Source organism: Lycorma delicatula, chromosome 4, assembly GCF_047948215.1.
Source record: "Lycorma delicatula isolate Av1 chromosome 4, ASM4794821v1, whole genome shotgun sequence".
Lineage (NCBI taxonomy): Eukaryota > Metazoa > Arthropoda > Insecta > Hemiptera > Fulgoridae > Lycorma > Lycorma delicatula.
Window position 1 is genome coordinate 168,573,400 of NC_134458.1, and position 24,770 is coordinate 168,598,169.

General features: G+C 27.1%; 1 long non-coding RNA gene across 1 annotated transcript in view; it reads left to right on the forward strand.

The window, feature by feature from the left end:
• Positions 1-656: 656 nt before the first annotated feature.
• LOC142322968 (uncharacterized) overlaps positions 657-24,770 on the forward strand; it is a 51,193-nt gene continuing 27,079 nt past the window's right edge. The window contains exon 1 of the long non-coding RNA XR_012755980.1: positions 657-726. This is a non-coding gene — a long non-coding RNA (uncharacterized LOC142322968). The remainder of the gene's footprint in view (positions 727-24,770) is intronic.

Below are 24,770 nucleotides of genomic sequence, written 5' to 3' on the forward strand. Positions count from 1 at the left end.
AAATTATATAACCTGGTTCTCTTAATATAAAATGTCGTACACTTTCATACTGTACAATTACTTACTCTTAGACCAGATACCGTATAGATATAATTTAGTATATATATATATATATATTAAAAATGTTTTTAAATTATAAAAATATGACGTCAAGGCATAAAGTCATATTAAAATAATTTTTAGTAAAGTAATTATGTATGTTGCCCATTTAAGTGAACTTACTTTACTACATACTGATTGAAATATATTAACTTTTTTTTTTTGGGGCGGACCGACTTGGTGGTATTGCACCGCCCAGGGGAGTGTCTTTTAACTATAATAGGCCTCCCCACCTGCCGGCTACATACCGGCATGGCAGGTCGGCCTACCGGTGTAGCTCTTTTGAGAGAGTAAAAAATTAATTTGCTCTTTGTGTTGAGAAACAATGCATAATTACATTATCTCTAGGCTAAAAGAGAGGAAAATTTGTTCTTCATTTAATTTTAAAATAAAATTAAAATTTGTTGTTTTCTTAAAAAGAATTAAACAAACTTCGATCTAGAGAATCGGGCATTTAATCAGAGGGTTTCCTAGTTAAAATGTGGCTCAGGCCAGCTAAATTTCCATTTTAATGAATGGTTTTCATCCATATCTGTCTGTTACAGGTCACTTTAAGACCAGTGTTGCTTCAAATGTCGGTGGAAGTATTTCGGCGCATCCTCTTACCTCTTGGTGATAGTTCTGCTGGTAGGTATCTTAATGCGACTGTTTGTTATCAGCATGTTATCTTCAATTTAGTTTTCATTTATTTAATAATAATAATTATTATTAGTTTTTTATTTTTTATTCTTATTTAGTAATTTTTTGATCGCTTGTATGACTGTTTGATCTGTGTTGTAGATATAATATTGTAAAGCTTGTTATTTTTGAATTTGCTTTTGTATATTATTTTGTAGTTATGTAGTTTAGTTTATAATTAGTTATTATCCGATTTACCATATTTATGTAGTTAAATAAATTGAACGAAAAAGCGGTATTTAAAAGAAAAAGTGTGAATTTACCTTCAAATTTTATGTTTTTATTACCACCAGGAAAGTTTGAATCTGTAATTTCATAAAATAATCAGAAAAATTAATAAAAACAATCAATTTTATAAGTTCTTGTTAAATTAAATATGAATTTTAATCGCATTATTTTTTTGGCATTAATTTTTTTAAATTATTTTTTTGGATTTTACAATTTGTTACTATTTATTTGGGTAACAGAAATTATTTATTACTTTAAAAAAAATTGCTTGTTGATAGTTTACCACAAAATCTTACAGAGAATCAATCTTCTTGTACTTGGGAATATGGAAATGGAAATTTTGTAGCGCATGAGAAGTGCTGTATCATACAAACCCAGGACCCCCAAATGAAAGATCGAGATGCTACCACTCTGTCATTGAGATCAGCTATATTTAAATAAGAATAATAATAAGTAATAAATAAGTTATTTATTTCGTTTTGAATAACACAAAATTTTTGTGTTAAACTTTTTCTTGAGAATTTTGGTAGAAATTATTGACCATTTTTAATCAATTTCTCGACTCGGAAAACTAGAATCGTGTGTTGTTTAAAAATGTAAAATCCATGAAGTTTGTCAGATTTTCTTAGAAAGCATTTTGGTTTGGCAATGGCTGTTATTTCCTTATTCTTATTTAATAAAATTATTTGCATCTAAACTTTCCACCATCAATTCTCAGCTGAGGTTCACATTCCTGAAAAACCAGAAATGAGCTTTTCAGCTACCTCAGAAATCAGTTATTTGTTTACTTCCTGTACAGAAATATTATTTTCATAGCGGCATTCTACATAAAGAAACCAGTTCTTTTCAGAACATTACTTTTCCTCTAACCGCATTATTTCTTAACACAAAATACACTTTAACCCTAATTTTCCTTAGTTGAGGCTTTTTTCAGAAGTTATTTACTTATATTTTAATAATTTCCTTTTCTGTCTTTTTATTTTAGCCCTTTTCCTTTAATCACTAGCCATGTATATGTTATACTGTTATTATTGCAGTGTTTTTCTAACATAAAAGATCAAATTAATTGTGGACTAGAACAAGGCTGATTACTTCTGATCAGTTAAAATATTTATAAAAAAGAAAAAAGTAAAGAATTCTTTTAGCAAGTATGAGTAATTTCAAACAACAGCAATTCACGGTAAGAAACTATTAAAATAAAAATAAAATTCTTAAAACCCGTAATAAAAAAACCCATGATAAACCATAAAATATCAAAAATTTAACAGTAAAAAAGTTTTTTTTTTCTTTTAATCAGTAAATGAGAAGACTTAATGAAAGATAGAATTTATTCTTGTTGAGGAGTCTGGAACATAGAGGTTAGATGGGAAAGTATGTTAGTGACATGTTATTTAGAGAGATTGGTTATTTTTAATCACTGAACTCCTGATCAGTTGTAATACATTTGGATTAATAATTCATGAGTGTTAAGAAGGCAGGCTAATTACTGTATGAGAGAGGAATAGCATTTAAAATTGTGAATAAGCGGTAAAATTATTGAAATACAGAAAATAGTTGTTTGGAATATAAAATTAATAATAGTCTCAAATAGGAATTAGATTTTAACATTAATATTTAACAAGGAATCCCTACATTTATTTTAATTGTTTTATCAGAAATTAAACAGAATAGTTCAACATTACTGTTTATAAAAATAAGTTTTTTTTATTTTTGTTTTTGTCTTTGCATTTACTCATTTCTTTATTTACTATATAACAGCATAACATGCTAAAATGAAGCATTTGTAATGCAGGCTAGTAGAATTAATTTCTTAAGATTGTATTAATAAAATAAATCTTATCCTTTTTTAAATTCACTGTTGTAAGCATTATTCTTCTTTCAATTTCATGAATCTTTGTATTGTATTAGCAACTTTTTTAAGAGCGAACTGTTTCTTTGTTTGTATTGGTATCCTTTTATGTTGTAATCCATGTTTGGTAATTTTACTGTCTTAATATTTTGTTCATCATGATCCTTTTTTTTCTATCAAATTTTATTAGTCTGTTTTATTTCTCTTACTTTTTACACTTTATTCTTCTTAACCATCTTGGTTTATTGTGGAGGAGGTTAAGTTCAAGGCCCAGCTGAAGTAATTATACTATTACTGTACCAGCTCCTTCATGCTGACCTCAGCTACCATTCTGTTTTGTTTGATTGTAATTAATAACAACACATTGTAACAGTTAATCGTGGAAGTAATGAGGACATGAATGGATGTATGTCATTGAGTAAAAAATGGATGCTTATGGGCCTCAAATTGAGAAAGGCCTTAGCTATCATTCGGTTTTTAGAGTTTTGCTTGTTTGTCAACAACATTGTATCATAATTTTTTTTGATCGGTTCTGAATCTATCAAATTTTCTTTGTTATTTTTCTGAATTTCTTCTTTCATATATAAAGATTTAGTGAAAGACATTTTACATAAGAAGATTTACTTAAGAAGATTACATTCTTTTTCACATCCCTTTTTTTCCTTTATTTTCTTATAGTCTAAAATCAGGCTGCTGATTTCTGTAGGTATCTGCTTTTTAATGAAACTCGATTTAAAGAATGATTAATGATAATTTAATACATTACTGCCGGGTTGCCTAGCAAAAATTAGCCGAAATTACCTGTAATTAAATATATTGTAATTAATTCATTTTAATGAATTGAAACTATATTTTTTTTAAGTGAAGTTAAGGTCATTTGAAAGAAATGATGTGAAGAATGTAAAAAAAAAGTAGTTGCCAGCTCTCAGTCAAGCACAACCTCCAAGTTGACAGATGTAAACAGATATTTTATTGTTAATTATTTATGTTCCTTGTGTTTTTAAAAAAAATTGAAGTTTAATTTCTGTATACGATAGTCGCATTGTGTTCTTGTTTACAACATGAAGTAGCATGCGCATTCCTTCTCTCTCGTTCACACACATCCAGACTGAAAGTAATTAGTTCAAATAATGGCAACCACTACTTGTGGCCATTTTTTTTTAGGCAACCATGTGTTATCATGTACTGAAAAAATTAAACTTCAGTTTAGTATACAGTTTTTTTTAAAACATGATGAGTGTAAATAATTAACAATAACATACTTGTTTATATATGGCAACTTTCAGGTTGCAGCTGACTGAGAGCTAGCAACCATATTTTTTTATAGTTTTCATATCATCTTCTTTCAAATGAAGTTTAATTCACTTAAAAAAAATATAGTTGAAATTCATTAGAATGAATTAATTACGATATATGTAATTAAATGTAATTGGTGCTAATTTTTGTTAGGCAATCTGGCAGTAATGTGTTAAATTATCATTAATCATTCATTTAAATCAAGTTTCATTAAAAAAACAGATACCTGCAGAAATCAGCTGCCGGATCGTGTACTATTTTCTTAATTTCATTATTTTTTCTTTACACTTTAATCATTGACATAATTTTTTGTAAAATTTTAAACATTTTCTACTAAATAAATTATTAATTTACAATTAGGTAAATTAATTTTAGATTAACATTTTTTTTAACTTTTAACCTTTTTTCTTTTGTCTTTTGTCTTTCATAGAGATTCATTCTTTGTAAACTTCATTTGTATTTATTTTTTTAAAATGTAATTTAATTCTGATATGGCCACTGGAAGTGTTCATTTCAGAATCAGTTTCAGTATTATTTTTTTATGGAATTCATAACAGAAAAATCCATGTTCGCATTCTGGGTTGGATGCTTGAAAAGTTCCTGTAATGTTATATATAGAGGAAAGATTGGAAGGAGGATTGGTTCAAGGTTAGTTTGGACAAAGGTTAATGTATCGATAAAGTCTTGAACAGTCGTAGATTAGTTTTCTGTAGAATTGCAAATTTCAATTCTGAATATTAGTTTCATATTTTATTTGTATTAACATTTTTATTTGCCAAAACGTGTGAGTGCTGTTTGGAAAGCTGTATTATATTTTGCTTTCCGAAATTAAAATTGTTTCCTGAATTTGTAATAATTTCATTATCAAATGCTTGCCAACCTTTTGATAATGATAGTCTGCTCTGATATGATGATTTGATAAACTGGAAATCTGCTCTCTAAGTGCAAACATACACGTTCAGTAAATCAAGTAATAGTAATAATCTCAATGTAATTTTGATGCTGTGATGATATTTCTCTTACAGTGTCACTCCAAAAAATTTCTTGTCTCAAATATTTGGTTTTTATTCTGTTCATTTTAATTTCCGATGAGCATCAGTAATTATTAAATCACTTTTTTGTAGATATGTACAAGTAAGCTCGTCCATTACATCTTTCAGAGCTAATATTGTTACCCGATATTGTAAGTTAGTCAGAATCTTTTCACAATATTTACAATTAGGGTCATTCCATTCTGCTATCTGACTTTTACAATACTCAATTAATGTACTGTCTCATAATTACTGAAGCGCTAACTGTGAAATACCTGGACAATCATCTAACCTCGTTTAACGGTTTAAATAATATAACATCATGATCTGACGCTTAGCAAATTCTTTAGAATTTTTCTTGTTTGTACTAGATTGATGTAACATTTTGTATACAAATGTACAAAATGGAAATAAAATTTTCTATATCCTACATAATAGATACATTTTTCCACTAGTCATCTAATCCTATTTCTTCCCTAAGAATATCTTCCGTAAGAAAGTTGCGTTGTATGCTACGCCCTAGTCTCAACTAAATGTTTCATTGAGTATATTTGCAATAGCTGATTGTAGATGCACAGGGAATAAATTGCTGTGTGCAATTTATTCCAATACTTCTAAAATCATTGCGCAGCTGTGCATCTGCACAGCTTTAAGGGAACTAAGCACACAAAATAATTGCAAGTTATATTTTTATATACTTAAAATAAAAAAAGGTACTCATTACTATTTTTAATTTAACGCGATTAAATGTTGTAATGCGAATAAACAGTATCAACTCAGAAAGCGATTTGGGCCAATTAAAATAATAAAAAAGATTGTATAAACCTGTGCTATACATTTACGTGAAAATGCTTAATTTTCTGTTTGCATTTTATATTTTTTAAAGTAGAAGTTCATATCTGATGAATAGTACAGTTCTTATACTGTTGTTGAGATATGTATTCTTTTCAATAATAACTGTTCAGTTACAAAACTTTTGTAAGCTATTGTATGCAAAATGTAATAATCTATTATGCAGGGTGTTCCACGAAGAAACTGAGGAATTTTCACGATATGTTCTATCGGTGAAAATAATGAAAAAACTTCACATAAACAATTCTGGCAACGCTTTATTTTCAAATTATGACTAATGAAAGATTTCACCCAAATTTAAGCTCTTCTAATAAAAAGAAGCCCTACTGTAATTTTTTGGACCCAAATAAGGAATAAAGTTGGTGGTTTCTTATGTAAATTGAGTCGGGAAACCCAATAAAAAGTAAATAAAAACTTTTAAAAATCAGTCTTTTTTATTGAAGCAAAACAGACCAAAAATAGACAGAAAATCATATTACTTTTTCTGTTCCTAATTAACATTTTCCTTAATATAGCAAAACAAAAAATAAAATACATGAAATGATAAAAGGTAGAATAATTAACATGTTACAGTAATTTTTCAAAATTCCCTCCTACACAATGTACACAGCATTCTTCCTGACATAAAATGTTTCCAACGGCTTTCTGTATCATCTCAGGATCGTTTTGTATAATTCAATAACATTTTGTATTTTAATGAGTAACACTTCTTTAGTATTAACATTTTGCCGGTATAGTATCGTTTTCATGTGGTCCCAAATGAAGTAATCTAGTGGCGTTAAGTTAGCTGATTATGGTGTCTAATTGTTTGTTTATCACATCCAATCCAGTTTAAGAAATTAGCATTCAAATGATTTAGAACAACTAAAGGAAATTGTGGCGTTGCACCATCTTGCGGGAAAATCATTTGCAATCTAGTTTTCCAAAAAGCCAGGAAATTATTTCTCAAGAAATGAATGTATGCATCTTCGTAAGGTTTTTCATTTAAAACAAACGGTCCAGAATTTTGTTATAAATAATACCACACCAAACATTGAAGTTAAGTCTATGTTGGAAACTAGTTCCACCATACATGTGGATTGTCTTCGCTCCATAAATGACTATTTTTAGAATTCTAAAGAAGAATTTCAGTTTTTAAAGTTCTCTGTTGTAAAAGTGGCTTCATCAGTAAATAAAATTGAATTTACCTCATCGGCGTTGTCTGGAAGCCAATGACAGAAGTTTAACTGCTGGGAGTAATCTGTTGGCTCAAAATTTTGAACCTTCTGCAGGCGGAAAGGATAAAAATTTTTTTTTGTATAGGATATGCCACACTTTGTAACAAACCAGTGCAACATGAAATTCACTTGTACTAGTGCCTGGGCTATGTTGAATATGCTGAATCACAGTGTTCATCATTAACACGATGATTTACTTGCATTCAATAGAAAATGTACATGTTGGAAATTTCGCTTTTGTCCGTAAATGTTGATTAACTAAAAATTTTTTAAAAAGAATGTTTATTAGGTGCTGAAAGAATAATATGATTTTCTGTCTGGTTTGCTTTAATAAAAAATGATCTTTAAAAGTTTTTATTGGCTGCATTTACATTAATTTTCTCAGAATTAAATTCCCTACAAGTTTTGCTAATATTTAACATTTATTAATCGTTTAACAAAGCTGTTGTCTTACAAACGTAAAAAAATTTTGTTTTTCAATATCAGATTTTGTATTTTACGTCACATATTTTAAAGACTACTGGAGTTATAGTTCTGGGACCTGTTTTATCCTATTTCTCGCCTCAAATTACATAATATACCGTAAAATTTACTCCTTAATTTGGTTCTTAAAAATTACAGTAGTGTTTCTTTTTATTAGAAGATCTGAAATCTGGAAGAAATCTTCAGTAGCTGTAACTCGAAAACAAAGCATTTTCAGACCTATGTTTGTATGAACTTATTTCATTATTTTCACTGATAGAACACGAACTAAAAGTTTTTCTGTTTTTCGTGGGACACTATATATCAAAAACTACATCTTTTAAAGATAGATAATTTACTAAATATTAAAAATAAAATGTTTATCTTATACCGTTCATGTTAGTATAATTAGTTATAACAGGTTCTCAATTAGAGAAGAATGCAGTCGCTTCACAGTGGTCTGCCGCAAGGCAGCTATGTAAAACATATTGTGGGGTTATCTGAAACAACTGAATTTTTTCAGTTTTTTTTCCAGTTTTTTGTTTTTTAAATATAGTTCTGCTGAAACTGATGATTTGAAGAACAAAAAAGCTTTTATGACGAATAAAAACTCTGTCCTTAATCATAAGTAAATATTGATTTTTTAAAAATGTAATCTTTTAAATTTATGGAATTTGTAGAACTTAATAAGGTTTAATATGGTATAGTTAAGTCTAGTAAGGCACTCAAGACAGGACGGACCGGCATTGGGTAGCTCAGATGGCAGTGTAATTTGTGAGTGTAATTGTTGTGTTATGTGTAAAAGTTTTTTACAACAAAACATAGAGTAAGACGTGTATTCTAGTGAAAGTTTCATCAAAATCGGACGGAAAATAGCTGAGTTATAAGTGTTTTAGTCTCAAATACGGTACCGCATGGCAGGAACAGGTGAAGCCGTTAGTTGTAATTTTTTAAACACAGTATATAGTTTTGTAAGGTATTGTGAATTGTAGGGTGTGTTTCTAGAAGTATTCCAAAACAAGTTTGTGCAAAATCGATGCGTTAGAAGTGTAGTTATTTAAGTTTTTCTGTAGCAATAGGTTAACACGTGGTGTCACTTTTAGGCGCTTACTGTATTTTTTAGGGTATAATTAGGGCCTATTAGGAAGTGTTAGAACTTAATATAGATTAGGATAAGTGCTGGTGTTAAATTTGACGACGATCGTACCGGTAGTTTAGAAGATATTAAGCTTTTAAGTTTCTGTAAAAAACACGTTGTTGGTTAAAAATTGTCCAGGAAGTGGCGGAATAATACCAGCATAGAGGTTGCAGGCAAAACTACACTGCAGCCAGAGTACGGGAGAGTACAAAGCAGGGCTTCCAGCGACGGGAGTTGGCAACTCATAGGGTATTATACCAATAAATTTATATTTTATTCTTTTTCATATAAGACTTGATTTCACCACTCTTTTTAGTCAGCGTGGAAGACCATAGGCAGTAGTACTCCATCCAGAGTACAGGGAGGACTGAAGTAGCGCTCCTAACAGTGAAAGGTGGTACCTTATAGGGTACTTTACCAATTAGTTATATTTTATCATTATTCATACGCGTTTTATTTATTTTAATTTTTTTTAGTTAGTTTTTGTACTTGTGGTACCAGCCGACAGGCAAAAAAGTGGGTTTTTTTGGATTCTTTTTCAAAATTAAGTTAGTGGTTCGTCGTTCACTACGACTCACGCCATCAAAGACTGAAAAAAATTTCCGAAGTTTTTCTAAGTCTTTCTACTAAGCATATATATTGAGTTAGGGGTCATCTAGCCCCAAACCCTTTTGGGTCTAGGCCGGAGCCAAACTTTTGATACGTGTGTGACATATGTATCAAAAGAGTAAAAAGTAAAATAAAGATACAATGCAGCGGTGGGAGAGGGTTTTCCCTCATAAGGAATTTTTTTTTGAAAGCCTGTATATCTTTTGTTTTTTATAAATAAATTACATTGCACTATGACGGATCATGTCACGATTAGTCTGGTAGATACGGTGTTCCATTAGTAAATAAAGATAGCTGCTTGAAGTAAATAGTAAGAAAATTTAACAGTGCGTTTCAAAACACCAAAAGAGAAGCGGTTAGAGTACTTATTAATATGTAAAAATAGGAAATATTTGAAATAACAGTGATGCAATCAGTTATTTGTTGATAAAATAAAGTAAAAATTCAGATAACCGTACTACTTGTAAAGTATAAAGAGGAGGATGCAACCGATCCGGTTTTTTTTTTTATTAATGACGGTTAACTTTGACTAGCCGTGGCAGCAGTTTTCTCATTAATTTTTTTTTATTTCTGTTTTGATATGAATATTTGATACATTAATATAGTCATTACCACAGAACATCAGTTAAAAGTGAAAATATTGGGAATGTAAAATATTTTTTTTAATATTATTTAATTAATTATATTACATAATTTGAAATAAATTATGATATAATTAATTATGATTAAAAGAGTTAAATTTTATTATTTACTTATTACAGTATAAATTATGCAATATAACATATAAATAAATAAAAAAATGTGTTATGTATATATATATGTGTGTGTGTGTGTATGTGCGCGCTTGTAAATTATACTAATGTTTTATATTATTATGAAATTATAAATATTATTGTTGTTATTATAAAATTCTGTTATATTATTGATTATTATTATTATTATATATATTTGGTGCTAATTATTTATATTTTAAGTTAGTTGTAATTATTTACAAATGTTGACAGCAAATGATTTTAAAAATATCAATCTAGAGAGGGTTGTCCATATATAATATTTAGATTTTATGAGTTAAAATTGATATACTGACTCGTTTTGGGCTTCATATGGTCATTTGCATTACGGCATCATACAGTCATGTTCTAGTAATACAGCAGAACAATCTCTTCTTTTTTTGTTGAGGTTGTATTCTTTGTAATGATGTATTGTCTTGGATCTATCTGGGGAGGGTTGAAAAAAACAAATTCTCACCTGAAATCTTTTTGTATAACTAATACTCTTTTCCTTAAAAATTCGAACTTAACTAAAATTTTCTGACAACAAAGTTGTTATATTTTTCTGGGATTGGTAATTTATTTGTCTTAAGAGTGGAAATATAATGGTATATTAAAAACAGTTTAAAAGTTGAAAAAATAATCTATATTTGTAGACTTTGATTGGTTTCCTCAATCCCAATATACCCCCGACTTATTATTATTTTTTTTTGGCTGCTTGTACAACTACTATGCTTAGAAGACATAAAAAAAAGTTTTTGGTTAAAAAATATGCAGTAGATAAAAAAATAACTTTTTTGATTTTTGACTAAGGGGAGAGTTTGGGGCAAAATTTTGTTTAAATGGTAAGATTAGGATATATGTCTGTACTGAGCTTTATATAAATTGGGGTTATGCTTATAAAATTTTCAGAAATTGACCCCAAACATGTAACAATAAACTGCATATATATGGTGATATACACGAGTCTCTATGCTAAATTTCGTGTGCCTGGTTTAAAATTAATTAATCCAGTCAAAAGTTAAGCCTCAAACATGCCAACATTCATACATATGTATGAGCATTACCTTCCTTTTTCTGCTTTTTATCAATTTACTGTTGAGTAAAGACATTGTATTTTTTATATTTTTTTCACAGAAGGAGCGTACATGAATTTTTTTTACATTATCTAAAGTGTTTGATGCATATAAAGAATCTGAAAGTATAATCTGTGCTGAGCAGAGTTACTTTTTCTGAAAATAATGTTGTTTACTAAACAACTAGTCTTTGGTAGTGAACAGAGTGAGATGTCCCCCTGGAATTAGTGATGAAGCCATTGAGAAACCATTCTCTCTTGTTTTTTTTAATTAAAATCTGGCTCATTTTAAATGCCAGGTCACCTGTTGAATTTTATTTTACAAAATTTTTTATGAAAATTTTACTTACCAAATTGTTAATAATAAAGAGTGTGAAATACTATCAAGCTTCTTTTTTCTACTCTGTACTAAATCTTTGAAAGATTTTTTAATTTTGAGTTTTTTTTTTTAATGGATTATTTATGGATAGCATATAATTATTTGGTTAATTGAAAGCTTAAATATATTATTTATAATTGATGAGAATATTTTTTTGGTAATTTGATAGTATTATCCGAAGGAAGTTGATAAAATCCAAAATGTTTCTAATTTCATGTAAATTAGATAATAATGAAGATTGATTATATGCACAACACTATCAGTTGACTTTGCTGGTAATGTAATACATAATATTAATTTCAGATTATAATTAATAAAACTGTTACATGTTACATTATTTGTATATTAGTTGTAAAGAAAATTTTATCTAATGAAACTACGAAAAAGATGATATTTTAATCATATTTTCAGTAACAGTATAGGTTAACCTGGAATTTTACAAATAAATTTTATTTCTACATTAGTTTAAACAATTAAAAAAAAAAATTATTGAGTATAGATTGAAGATTATAAATAAAATATTTATTGTTCCTTATGAATATTTAATGATATTTAAATTGATGTTATTTACTGGCGTTCTTTATATTAAGAAGTTAGCGTTTAGAGTGTTGTAGGCCTACTGAGAACTAGTTGAACAAGTCTATTTGTTTTAACCCTCGAGTTGGTTATATTGTTATACTTTTTCATTCATGAATTCCAGCACTATTAAGAATATCTTTATAAATAGATTAAAGTTTTATATATATAATTACATAATTTAATTAATTATAAAATCAAAACCACCAGATACAGTACATTAAAAGTAAGAGACACTTACTTGCATACTTACTTTGGTTTTACTTGCATACTGTGGTACGAGAAAGATATTTTAATGTTATATGACAATGCTATTGTATTCTACATCTAATTTCTGATTTTAACTGCTGACAATGAAGTAAATCTTTGAAAGCGCTATAGTTGGTAAGCATCTTACTTTTAATAAACTGTACCTGGCTGTTTTGATTTAACTAATTTGTGATTTTAATTTAATTAATTAAATTATATTATTCGATACATTAGGAAAAATGTCTGAAAAAATAATAAAATATATGTATATATATATATATATATATATATTTGCATGGATTGCTTGGAGTAACGTTTTTTATTTTTTTTTTAAATTTAGGGAAATCATCCCATCCCATTGATCTAACTTTTTGTTTATTTATCATACAGGATTAATAAAATCACAATAAAATTAGGATGATGAAAATTTATTGTGAATTTATTTGGAATATAGGTCATGTTTTAAAAAGTCCAGTTTATTGAAACTGGAATAAAAGGAAATAAAAGATATATTTGAACTTTAACATAACATCATTTAAAAATCTTTCCGTGTAATAAATGATCGTACTTTGATATGATGGTACATATACGTTTGTAATAAACAAAAGTATTTAATAATGGTTCTTTTATAAACTATCTAACAGGGGTGTACTTGTAAATTTTCCAGTACTGAACATTTAATTTATACTATAGGATACTGCAAAATTACGGTTCACAGTCACAGCAGCTGGTTATATGACACCGTTATGAAAAATGCATGTTAATTTTTATGTTTACATTAAAAATCTTTTCTTTTTTTTGCCATATTTGTAACTGTTTTTTGTGAATTAGATTTTTAGTGACTTATTTTACTGCCAAGGACTATTTTTCATGCTGTCTTGATTTTTATAATTTAGGTTATTTTTTTTTTTTATAAGCTAATAGTTTGTTAATAATATATCAGTAAAAACAAAGATGAAGAATTAAAGCAAAGTTTTAATATCCACAAAAACATTTTAATACGTAAAAATTCATCATACATGACTGACTTAAAGAAGTGATAATTTCTTTCATTAAGAAATATAATAATAACATAGGCCAGACAGACTTTAAGTTAAAACTAATTTTATGAGAAAGGGCAATTTTTTATTTCTCCTAAAAAGCGCTGTACTGGAACAGCATTCCTGTGCTCTCTGGCATCAATGCATTCCTGATATGAAAGCACGTTCTACAAAATAATGTACGATTAAAAATTTGTTTTATAAGAATCTAAATACAACCAGAAAAGTAATTTGTAATGTGTTTCAATGTAAGAAGTAAAATTTGGATGGATTCCCATCATAAATTATAAACAGAATTTTTTTAAAAAAAAAGTAGAAAGCTTTGAATTATACGTTACCTCACTTCCTTGATATACTTGATTTGGTGCTGATTTATATATATATTTTTTTAAAGTAGCATACGTTTAGTTATTGATGAGCACGGGATTGTTTCTCATAAATTCTGGCTAAATTTATACTTTCTGTATTGTCAAACAATTTTTCATGCATGTACTTTTTTTGGGCATAAGAACTAAATAAGAGAGACTTCTGTGATTTAAAATCAACTAACCAAGATTTGTGTTGATTTCAGATCCAATATACAAAGCGCTGATTAATTAATGTAATTACATTTCTTTTGTAATGTTACTTTGTTTACGCTTATTAAATTATGATTAATTTTTCTTCCGTGAACTTTAAAATGTCTTGTTTTATATATCAAAGAAATCGGTATTGTCAAAAGTTAAAAACTTCTGTTGTTTTATGAGATATTGACTTTTATTTTTATGACGCTTATTGAAAAAATTAAATCAAGTGGAAAACCAATTTTATTTACCACCTGTGAGGGGGAGTTATCCTTATAAGTATTCCAGTTGTAATTTTTTTTTACTTATATTTCTTCCACTTTGTATATTTTTCATCTATACATTTAATTTTTATGTGCTTTTTTTTACAAATGCACGTGTATGTATTATTTTCTTTATTAATTCATTTTTATGTTTTGAGTGTATGCGTATATTAATTTTAATTAATTTATTTTATCGTTTAATTACCAGTTAATATTAAACAAAATTAATTAATAAAGGTAAGAAAAAATAATAGTTATCATGTTAAGATGAAGATAAGTTAAGTACTAAAAAAGTTGAAAATTTTTTTTGATTATAATATCTGCAATATTGATCTTTATTTGTTGAAATAAACTTTATTAAAAAATAAATTTAGATTCAGGAGGTCTTATAAAAATGAAATAATACAAAAAGTATTAGGTAGTTTGTTTCAGTTAAAATAAATTTATTATTAGCGGTAGTAATTGTTAACGGGTTAATATTTTTATTGTAACATGTAAATTTTTTTAAATTGTGGTTACCGGGTGAGGCATCATCTTTTGTGTAACTGCTCTTTGATATTATTGCACTCTGCAGTATATTTTTTGGCCAATCAAACTGTTAACCGGCATATCGTTACGGGTGTTATGCTCTGCTGTCATCACAGATAAATTATGATGACCACGTTCACCAGTCTAAAAACATTTAGCATTTTATCAACTTATTATTAAATCGTTTTTATGAGGTAATGTTAGAAAGTAAGTTTTTCATAACCGGTTTATTTTTATGATTTCATATTACAGATATATGTACATATTTTGAAAAGATATATATATATATATATATATATATATATATATATACTGTGTTTTTTTTTTGTAATCACCCTTTTGGTTGAAAGATTTGTTGTAAGTACAAGATCTACAATCCAAAACCATTTTTTGATGGAAGTGAAAATTTGTTGACAGAACAATTATCACTCTTGAATGCTTTCCTGGGATACTCCTGTTCACAGTGATTAAGATTTTATCTTTTGAGAGTAATTGAATATTCTATCATTCGTTAGGTAACTCTTTGATTCAGGATTTACCCCCTTTATCCCTTTTTGATACTAATCTAATCAAAGATTATCAATTCTTAACGTACTGTTGCTAATTATTTATACTGGATTTGTATAGTTTTTATTGCCATTTTCTAATTTTTAAATCTGTAAGTTATAGATGATATATTTTTAGTGTGATGATTTTTATGTAAGTTCTTTGAGACTTAAAACATATTATGTACGGCTGATTCTTTTATACAGATTATACGTGCATTTCATTTCAAATTTATCATTTTTAAATCTTTGATTTTTATTATATCGTTAACATAAAATATATCTCATTTATTTATTTTTGAATATCTGTTGTGGTTAAATTGCCGGTTACTATACTCAAATCATCTGGGTTTCAATTTCACATTTTGGGTAGTAGAAAACTGTTAAAAAAAAAAATCGGCATTAACTGCTGACATCATTAACTCTTAATAAAGCCAGTATGCAGTACTGTTTTAAATTAATCTATACCCTACACGTATTGATTTATTAAATAAGGATATAGATGTTGGCAGTTATCATGATAAAATTCCAGATTGTTTTCCCAAAACACATAGACCGTGGCCGCTAAGGATCTAGGACTTTTGTCATTTATTTTAGGTGTAGTGCAAGTTTAATTACTGAAATGTGTCTGTAAAAAACATACATTCAGAACTGTACATTAGTGGCTATTACCTCTTCAAAGTATACCATTTGTATGTCTGTGCAGTAGTTCATATGCTAGTTACATTTCTAAATATAAATTTAGAATGCTCTGAAGTATTTTTGATTTTGGTTGATTTCATTGATGTAAAAAAATCCCCATCTGCAGTTGCAGGCTGACTGTGCATTTCCATATGTAATTCTGGAAATGACAAGAAATAAATCATATGAATTAAAGGTAATTTAATCCAGTAATTAATATTTTGGCGCGCTAATGTAAAAATTCATTCTGAAGAAGGTGAGATCTCTATAAAAATAATCTAATCTTCAGAAAACAAGCTAGTAATGGAAAGCATTTAGTGTATAACCTCAATTAGTTGATATAATTTGTACTATTTTTTTACAATATTCAACAGAATGCTTTTATAAATGATACTTTCTGATTCAGTTGATGATAAATCTTTGAAGCCAAACAATAAAAAATAAAGTTTTAAATGAATTTCCAACAAGTGACCCTTAAATTATTACTTTCACCCTTTAAATTCCAGGCTGTATGAAGGAAAAATACAATTATAAAATCTTTAAAAAAGTTGGTAAAAATTCTATTTCTTGTTAAACATAAAATATTATCTTCTTTTTTTCACATATTTCTTGTATATATGACTTATTTTGTGTGTATATTATAAGTGTTAAAATCCTTTTTTCTTTGTACAAGTTTGACTGTTTTAACTTTACCGGTTTGAATTAAATGTCAATAATTTGTATATATGTCCATGATATTTTGAATAAGAACTGGTTTTAATGAAATGATGTTATAATTTTTTATCACTAATTTTGTGTAAATATCTTTCATCTTGTATGCTGAAAAAACTTTGATTTCCTACTTAAATGGAGGCGATTGCTTGCTGTTCAATAAAATAATTTGTTTATTCATTTATTTTATGAGGTAACAAGATTATCAAGCTTAATATATTCATAATTATGCTTTATTTTGAGATACCTTTGGGAGTAATTATTCTTCTAATTTGTTTGTTATAGTTAGTTGTTCAGAGAAACAGTGTGCAAATTTTTACATATTTGTTTCCCTTTTATTTTTTTTTTACAGTAGTCCTGCTGTTACATGTTTAATAAGTAGATCATTTTCTTAAAGTTTTTTTTTTTTTTAGGTTTTTAGGGGCATCGACTACTTTGGTCATTAGCCCCATCCCACTTAAAAAAAAAAAAAAATAAAAAAAAAGTTTGATAATTCATATTTTCATGGAAAAATGTTAAAAATTTCACATTCTTCTAATTTCAAATCCAACACATTACCGCCTAGGCTTTCCTTTTGGCCATCCTTTCTTGCGTTTTTCCATTCTGCGAACGGCCTCAACTTCCGATGACAGTGTGTCTGAGGCTTCAGACATGTACTATACTAAAAATTTACTATGCTTTACTATACTAGATTTACTATACTTTAAATTTCATTTAAAAAACCTTATAAGTAAACAAAAAATGTGTTGCATAGAAATTGATTTGAGTTACTTGTGTTATAAAATTATAATTTCTTAAAAATTATAAAATATAAAAAAATTACTGCAGTTGTAATATAATAAAATTTAGTGACAGTTAGTAATCAAAACACCTTTAAAAATTCTACTTCTTAAAAAAAATTTTTATCTATATTTGTTTTAATTTGATCTTCTGTTGTGAGCTGCAAGATCATGTAATTATTTTAAACAAAGAATGCGTGTAGAATCGCATTCTTTTTGTCGCTTCAACCAGTCCATAGCAATAGACAAAGATTCACGAGCTTTTTTGTATGACAGCAATTCATTAATGCTTGACCAATTAATATGCTTATCAGAAGTATATTTTATAATTTGTTTAATATAGGCCTAAATTTACTTGTGTTTTCTTCTTCTTCATGTAATACTATAAATTGCAAAAAAGTCAATTAAAAATCCAATAAAATCAAAGATTGTTGAAGCAAAGCTTTGTTTAAATAGTATTATAGATTTTTTAAGTAACATATTAATTTTTTAAAATCGCCTAGTACTGATGTAAGTAAGCAGTCTAAGTAGTTAGACATCCAGAAAATGTGCGTTTGGTTAATCGGTGTCCCACTGTATACACTTTATATATTTATGTAGATTTTAGTTTGAACCGGTTATATGAAATTTCATAATTTTAAAAATAAAATAAAAAATTAAAGCTATTCCACTTTAAACAATATTTACCCATATTAATTATTTAAAGTCATTTTTTAGGGTGGGGGGAACTATAAAAGATTGTTTTGTTGTAGTACTTTGAACTAGTTTAATGTAGATTAAGAGCCACTAACTAAAAGTAGTATTGCAACATGTTACCTGTAAGTTGGAATAGCTTCCGGTAAATCCAGAATTTTGTTGATCTAGACTGAGTGTGGTCATCTCATTAACAATTATTCGAATGATTTTTATTCTGCTGGAACCGGTGAATTTAATTTCAAGGGATTGTAATCAAATATATCTATATGAGTGTTATCCAACTAATAACATTAATTGTTTCTATTGCTTTTATTCATCTAGTAATTCTAAATTTCAATTTTTTGAAATGTTTTATTTATTTATTTTTCAAAATCTTTTAGTATCTTGCAGTTGAAATTAAAGTCATTTTGAATGGTTTATGACAAATGATGCTTAGTTCATTTTGGCCGGTAGGCTAACTTATAATTTAAAGGTTAACTTACAAAGTTGTAAATTTATAGGAGAAAATGTAGTCTGCATATGACAGCAATACCTGTTTTCTTTCTTTCTTAAGAATCTGTATTTCCATGTCTGCGATGTAAATAAATATTGTTTTCTACCGTTCAGGCTATCTTATAAAGCAATCCTTTAAGTAAGTCATAATAATAATACAATCGTATAAATAAAGTTTATATATTTTTATGTAAATGTTAGATGACATTACTTAAGTAATAATTAATCACAAATAAGTAACAACAGAGACTATTAAAATCGCATTACTAGGATAGTGTTTAACCGGTTTATTAAACCTGGTTTTTGCTGTTGGAATTTTATCTCGGTTCACATCCTTCAACTTCCTGAATATTATCAGAAATGTTCCAGATGTTGGTCGTAAAGTTGCAAATTATTTTTTACTAACTATTTATGCAAAATTAAATAGGAAGTGCATTAAAAAAAAATTATATAACTGAAGTCGATAATGTTTCATTATATATTTTTTTTATTTAAATCTTATAAATTCTTTACTGTGCGAGTGTAATGAAATTTTTTATTTATTTTAATATTATTGACTAATATGTTATAGATTGTTATCAGTAGAATTTTATGAATGAAATTTTTGGTGTAAGAGATCACTAACTGGAATTTTTTTTTTTAGAGAAAACATTGTCAAATTAAATGTTATCCATCATAAGTAACTTTTGTGTAATAGCAGTTCCTTAGAAAATGTTAAAAGATATTTTGGCTGTTTCAATTACTGTTTTAGAAGAATAAAATAATTATTTTTAAAATTGTGTTTGTATGGTATTTGTAATTAAAAATTCCTGTAAAACGTGAACTATGTAAATCTTTTATGAAATAATATATTAGTGAAAATAATATTTACTTGTACACCAAACATTTTATTGTGCTTGTTGATTATCGTTTTTTTAAAGTGAACTGATGTGCGTAGGTGCCAAATAAATATTTCTTAACTGTATGTTAAAATCATTGTACCATTCTTTATATGTAATTTTTCAGTATGGAATTAAATGGATGCTAATGAATTATTTATTTTGGAATTTTTCTTAATAAATTTAGAACTTACTAAAAAAAAAACACTGATTTTTATCTGTTGTAATAATAGTGGAAATTTGATAAATTTATCAGAATTTTTAAATATCTTAAACTTTTTTAGTTTTTATATTCTGTTATACAATCAATTATTTTGTTTGCTTTAAGATTCTACTGTCTCACAAGTTGTTAGTCACAGTCAGTTTCGTGTCATCCATTCCCAAGAAAGCACAGTTAATCGAACAGTAATGATAAAAGTATAGCGTTAACACCAAAATTCTAATCCGGCTATTCCTTAATCTGGATATAAAATATATTTTTTAAGAGAAAAAAGTGTTCGTTATATAGTATTTTTTGTTCATTTTTCACGTAGATTGCCGACAGCATATTAAAAGAAAGAAAAAAAAATCACATTGAGGATAATTTCAATACATCAGAGTTTGAATAGTTCATCTTAATTAAATATAACTGGAATGAGTCAGAATATTCATCTCAAATAAGGGCAAAACCAATCCTAAAGTTTAATACTTATTTTTACTGTGTCGATGAATAGTAATGCCCTAAATTTCTATTATCTACTGTTTCTATATTTTAATTCAATAAGTTTCAGGTTTGATTCTGCTAATACGTGAAATTTTTTATTCTACAAATTTCTATATTTAATTTTTTCGATTTCAGGAAGGTGTCAACCTTCCTGAAATCGAAAAAATATAGTTTTATAAGTAGTTTTAAGTAGTTAAAATAAATAAATAAATAAATAAAAAGTAGTTAAAATATAAATAAGTAGTTTATAAGTAGTTTTATAAGACTGTGATAGTCTTATAAAACTATCACAGAAATTACTCCTGCTTAACCTCTCCCGCAAAAAAAAATAAAGTTTGAACAGTAATAAAATTTATTGCAAACATGAATCAAAGATTGTATCTATTAAAATGGAGCATAATAAGGTTGCTGAACGTACATTTAGATTGACAGTTGAAATTTCATAAGGAGATGGTACAACAAATAATCGTGGGATTAAAAAATTTAGTTCTGCGTTGTTTTGATACCATGTCACCTCCATGCGGAGAAGTGGCTAAAATTTTATTTCGTTTAATAGATACTGAAAAAGTAAGTTCTGATTACCTTTTGTTATATTTTTAATACGGGACGTATTTATAAATCTATTTATTATTTTCATTTTACTTAAATAAAATTTTAATACTTAAAAGAAATGAGTGTAATTATTTTATTTATATCTATATATTTTTAATTGTATTTATATATAAATATATAAAATAAATTATAAGTAAAAAACCCCAAAAAAAGTTACAATGAATTTTTAAGAAAAAACATATTGTTTATTATTATAAAAAGTACACCCATACATACATACTATTTTCAAATTATATATATATATATATAATAATAATAATATTACGGAATATATTTATACTGTACATAGAGTTTAAATATTTATAAATTATATTATATACAATAAATAAAAAAAATTATAAATAAATAATTGAAACAATCAAATAAAAATACCATACATTATCGGTAATTGAAAGAATTTTAGTAATTTATTATCGATAAATGATTTGCGAGTTGCAAGTAGAAATGTGTTCTGTAAGGTTGGGGTCTTTAAGAGCGAGTTATTTGATGGTGTTAGTATATGTATTATGTATTTAACATATTGCTATATTGTATTAAATGTAATATGATTTCAATTTGTTTATTTTGTAATGGTAAATTGTGCGTAGAACCTTTTTTTAAGTATGATAATTCAATGACGGTTTGAACTTTATCAGACGTTTGATTTAATTTGGACATCCAGACTGATAATTACACTTATGAATCTGCTTCTGTTAAAAAATTTGTAACAGCTGATTTTTTTTTAATGTTACCACAGATTCTGAGGAGGTTTTATGTTTTCATGTTTCACAGTCGGTTGTCTTCTTTGGTATATTTATGTAACTCTCAAGAATATCCTAACTGTACTGAATTGAGTATATATAATGGAGTATAACTACTAGAACTATTACTTTTTGAATACTTTTAGAGTGATGGCACAGTAATAATCTCTCATTTTTTGTTTGTATACAGGCTACTTCCTGTGTTTATACAATTTTATTATATGTCACGAAGAACACTGCAGTTTTAGGAAAGTATGTTCATGTATTTATATCTTTACGCGTTTACAACTGTTTGAGGAAACACAAGAGTACCGTTTAAAAACTCAAATTGTTTTTATCAATATATTCCACTCTAAAAAAAAAATATATTCCAAAATATATTATTAATATATTCCACTCATCTATCGACCTTCTCTTTTGTATTATAAATCGGTGTACCATCTTTGTTTAACACATTATTCGATTTTAATTTTTGCACCACAAATTCTTCCTTAACTTTCCTGTGTTCTGTCTATTTTACCAATGATCATTTCTCTTTCCACTTCTAAACACTTTTCTTTAATCCACTCTTCTTTTGCTAATTTACACTTCCTGTTTATAGCATTTCTTATTTGCCGATAGTTCCTTTTACTTTCTTCATCACTAGCATTCTTATACTTTCTACATTCATCCATCCATCAGCTCCAATATATCCTTTGATAATTAAGACCAGTTCTCTTTGTTACCTTATGTTCACTTCTGTTGGTTTAAGAATTTCCTTTTTAACATTTTCCTGTCCTATATTTTCTACCTTAACGTTTTTACTCAAACCTCTTGTGATGTCCTCCTCAAAAATCTTCTTTACCTCTTCCTCAAGCTTCTCTAAATTCCATTGATTCATCTGACACCTTTTCTTCAGTTTTTAACCTTAATCTATATTTCATTATCACTAAATTGTGTTCACTATCAATGTCTGCTCCAGGATAAGCTTTGCAGTCGCAGAGTTGATTTCTAAATCTTTGTTTAACTGTGATAATCTATGTGATACCTTGCACTATCACTTGGCTGTTTCCATGTGTATATTCTTCTATTTTATTATTAAACTGGGTGTAGGCAAATACTAAATCATACTTCGTGCAAAACTCAATGAGTCAGTCCCCTCTTTCATTTCTTTTTCCCAGTCCATATTCACGCACAATATTTCCTTCCTTGCCTTTTCAATACTTGCATTCCAATATCCAACTATTAATTTTTCATTCCCTTTTATGTGTTTAATTGCTTTTAAATTACTTGAAAATTGATTTACCGGTGAACATTTATGATATTTATACAACTGGTTTTTTTGTAGTTAGTGATAGTAATGGTACCCATGTTAAAAAAAGATTTAGTTAAATATTTTTAGTGTAAGATATTGATTTTTTCTCTTTTCAAATCTTATGCGTTTATAAATAATCATATTGTAATACACTATTATAATAAAATATTTGGTACAGATTAATACCTTCTTACACTTAAAAAAAAAGAAAAAAACCATGCTACGTAATGAAATTACACACCTAGTACAGAGAATTCATAATTCTTGCATATATCGAAAACTGTGATAACCCAAAAAATTATTAGATTTATTTTAATAGATCAAATTTGTCATAATTATTATGCCTATGTACATTTTCTTGTAAATTATAATGCCATCTCTTAAAACTCCCTTAAAAATTCAAAATGAATTTTTAAATACAAAAATGGACTGTTAAATCTTTCTGGTATCAGTAAGTATGAATCGTGGATTTTATATTTAGAAAATTAAATTTGTTAACTTATCCTTGTGTTTATATTTATGAATATGCAATCTTTGCTAATAAAAATAATTGCTTATTCTTAAAAAAATAACAATATCCATCTTTACTAAACCACAGGATTTACAAAAAAGAGAAGCTTATAATGCTTCCGTTGTAATCTTTAATAATTTGCCAAACTATCTGAAAAATCTTTCCTTCAAAAGATTTCTTTACAAACTAATTTTACAAAAAGATTGTTCAAAAGAATTCCGATATATTTTGAAAGTATGAGATTTATTATTGTTTTTATTTTAAATAATTTTTATGTTTGTCTTTTTTTTTTAACTCTTATTATTTTACAAAACATGTGCAAATATTTTTAATTATTTCTTTCTAATGTTGCTGTATTTATTATATAATAAATACATAGATAATCACAAAAATAAATTCATAGCTAATCACAATGCCAATTTTTGTTTTGTATATTACATCTTAATTCAGTTTTTATTATTTCCGTTCTACTACATTTATTATACTTTTTTCTCTATTTCTTTCTTTCTTATTTATTATTATTAAAATTTAAATAGCATAAACTTGAAATAAAATGCTAATAGCGTGGAGCAGAACTGCACTTTTACACTACTTATGTTATCTTTGTAAAACATTTCTAAAACTTTTATTCTTATTTCCAATATTGTTCATTTTTTAGGATGCTATTTCTGATAATTTTATGTATACATGAACGGATCAGGTTATAAGGGATATTTTCAGTTTGTTGAGGTATTTATAATTAAATATATATATATATTTTTTATGAGTTTTCCAGTTGATATAAAACAACAAATGTAAAAATCTCAATTCAGATATATGTGTATTTTAAAAATACAACAGGTATTAAGTATATAATTCATAATAAAAATTTTGTGGCTAAAATATCGAAAATAATCTAATAATTTAAAAAAAATAAATAAAAACAGTATTTTTCACTACCTCCATTTTGGATTAACAGGTTAAATATTAATATAAAGGAACAGTGAGTAATTAACTCATGGTCAAATAATGGGCAGGCAGGAGTAGGTTTCGTAATGAACAAGAAGATAGGGAGGAGAGTGGAGTATTTCAAGACGCATAGCGATAGAATCATACAACGATTGTTAACGTCTATATGCCTACAAGCGCCCATGATGATGATAAGGAGGTAGAGTGTGTATACGAAGAGATTGATGAAGCAATTAAACACGTAAAAGTAGATGAAAATTTAATAATAGTTGGAGATT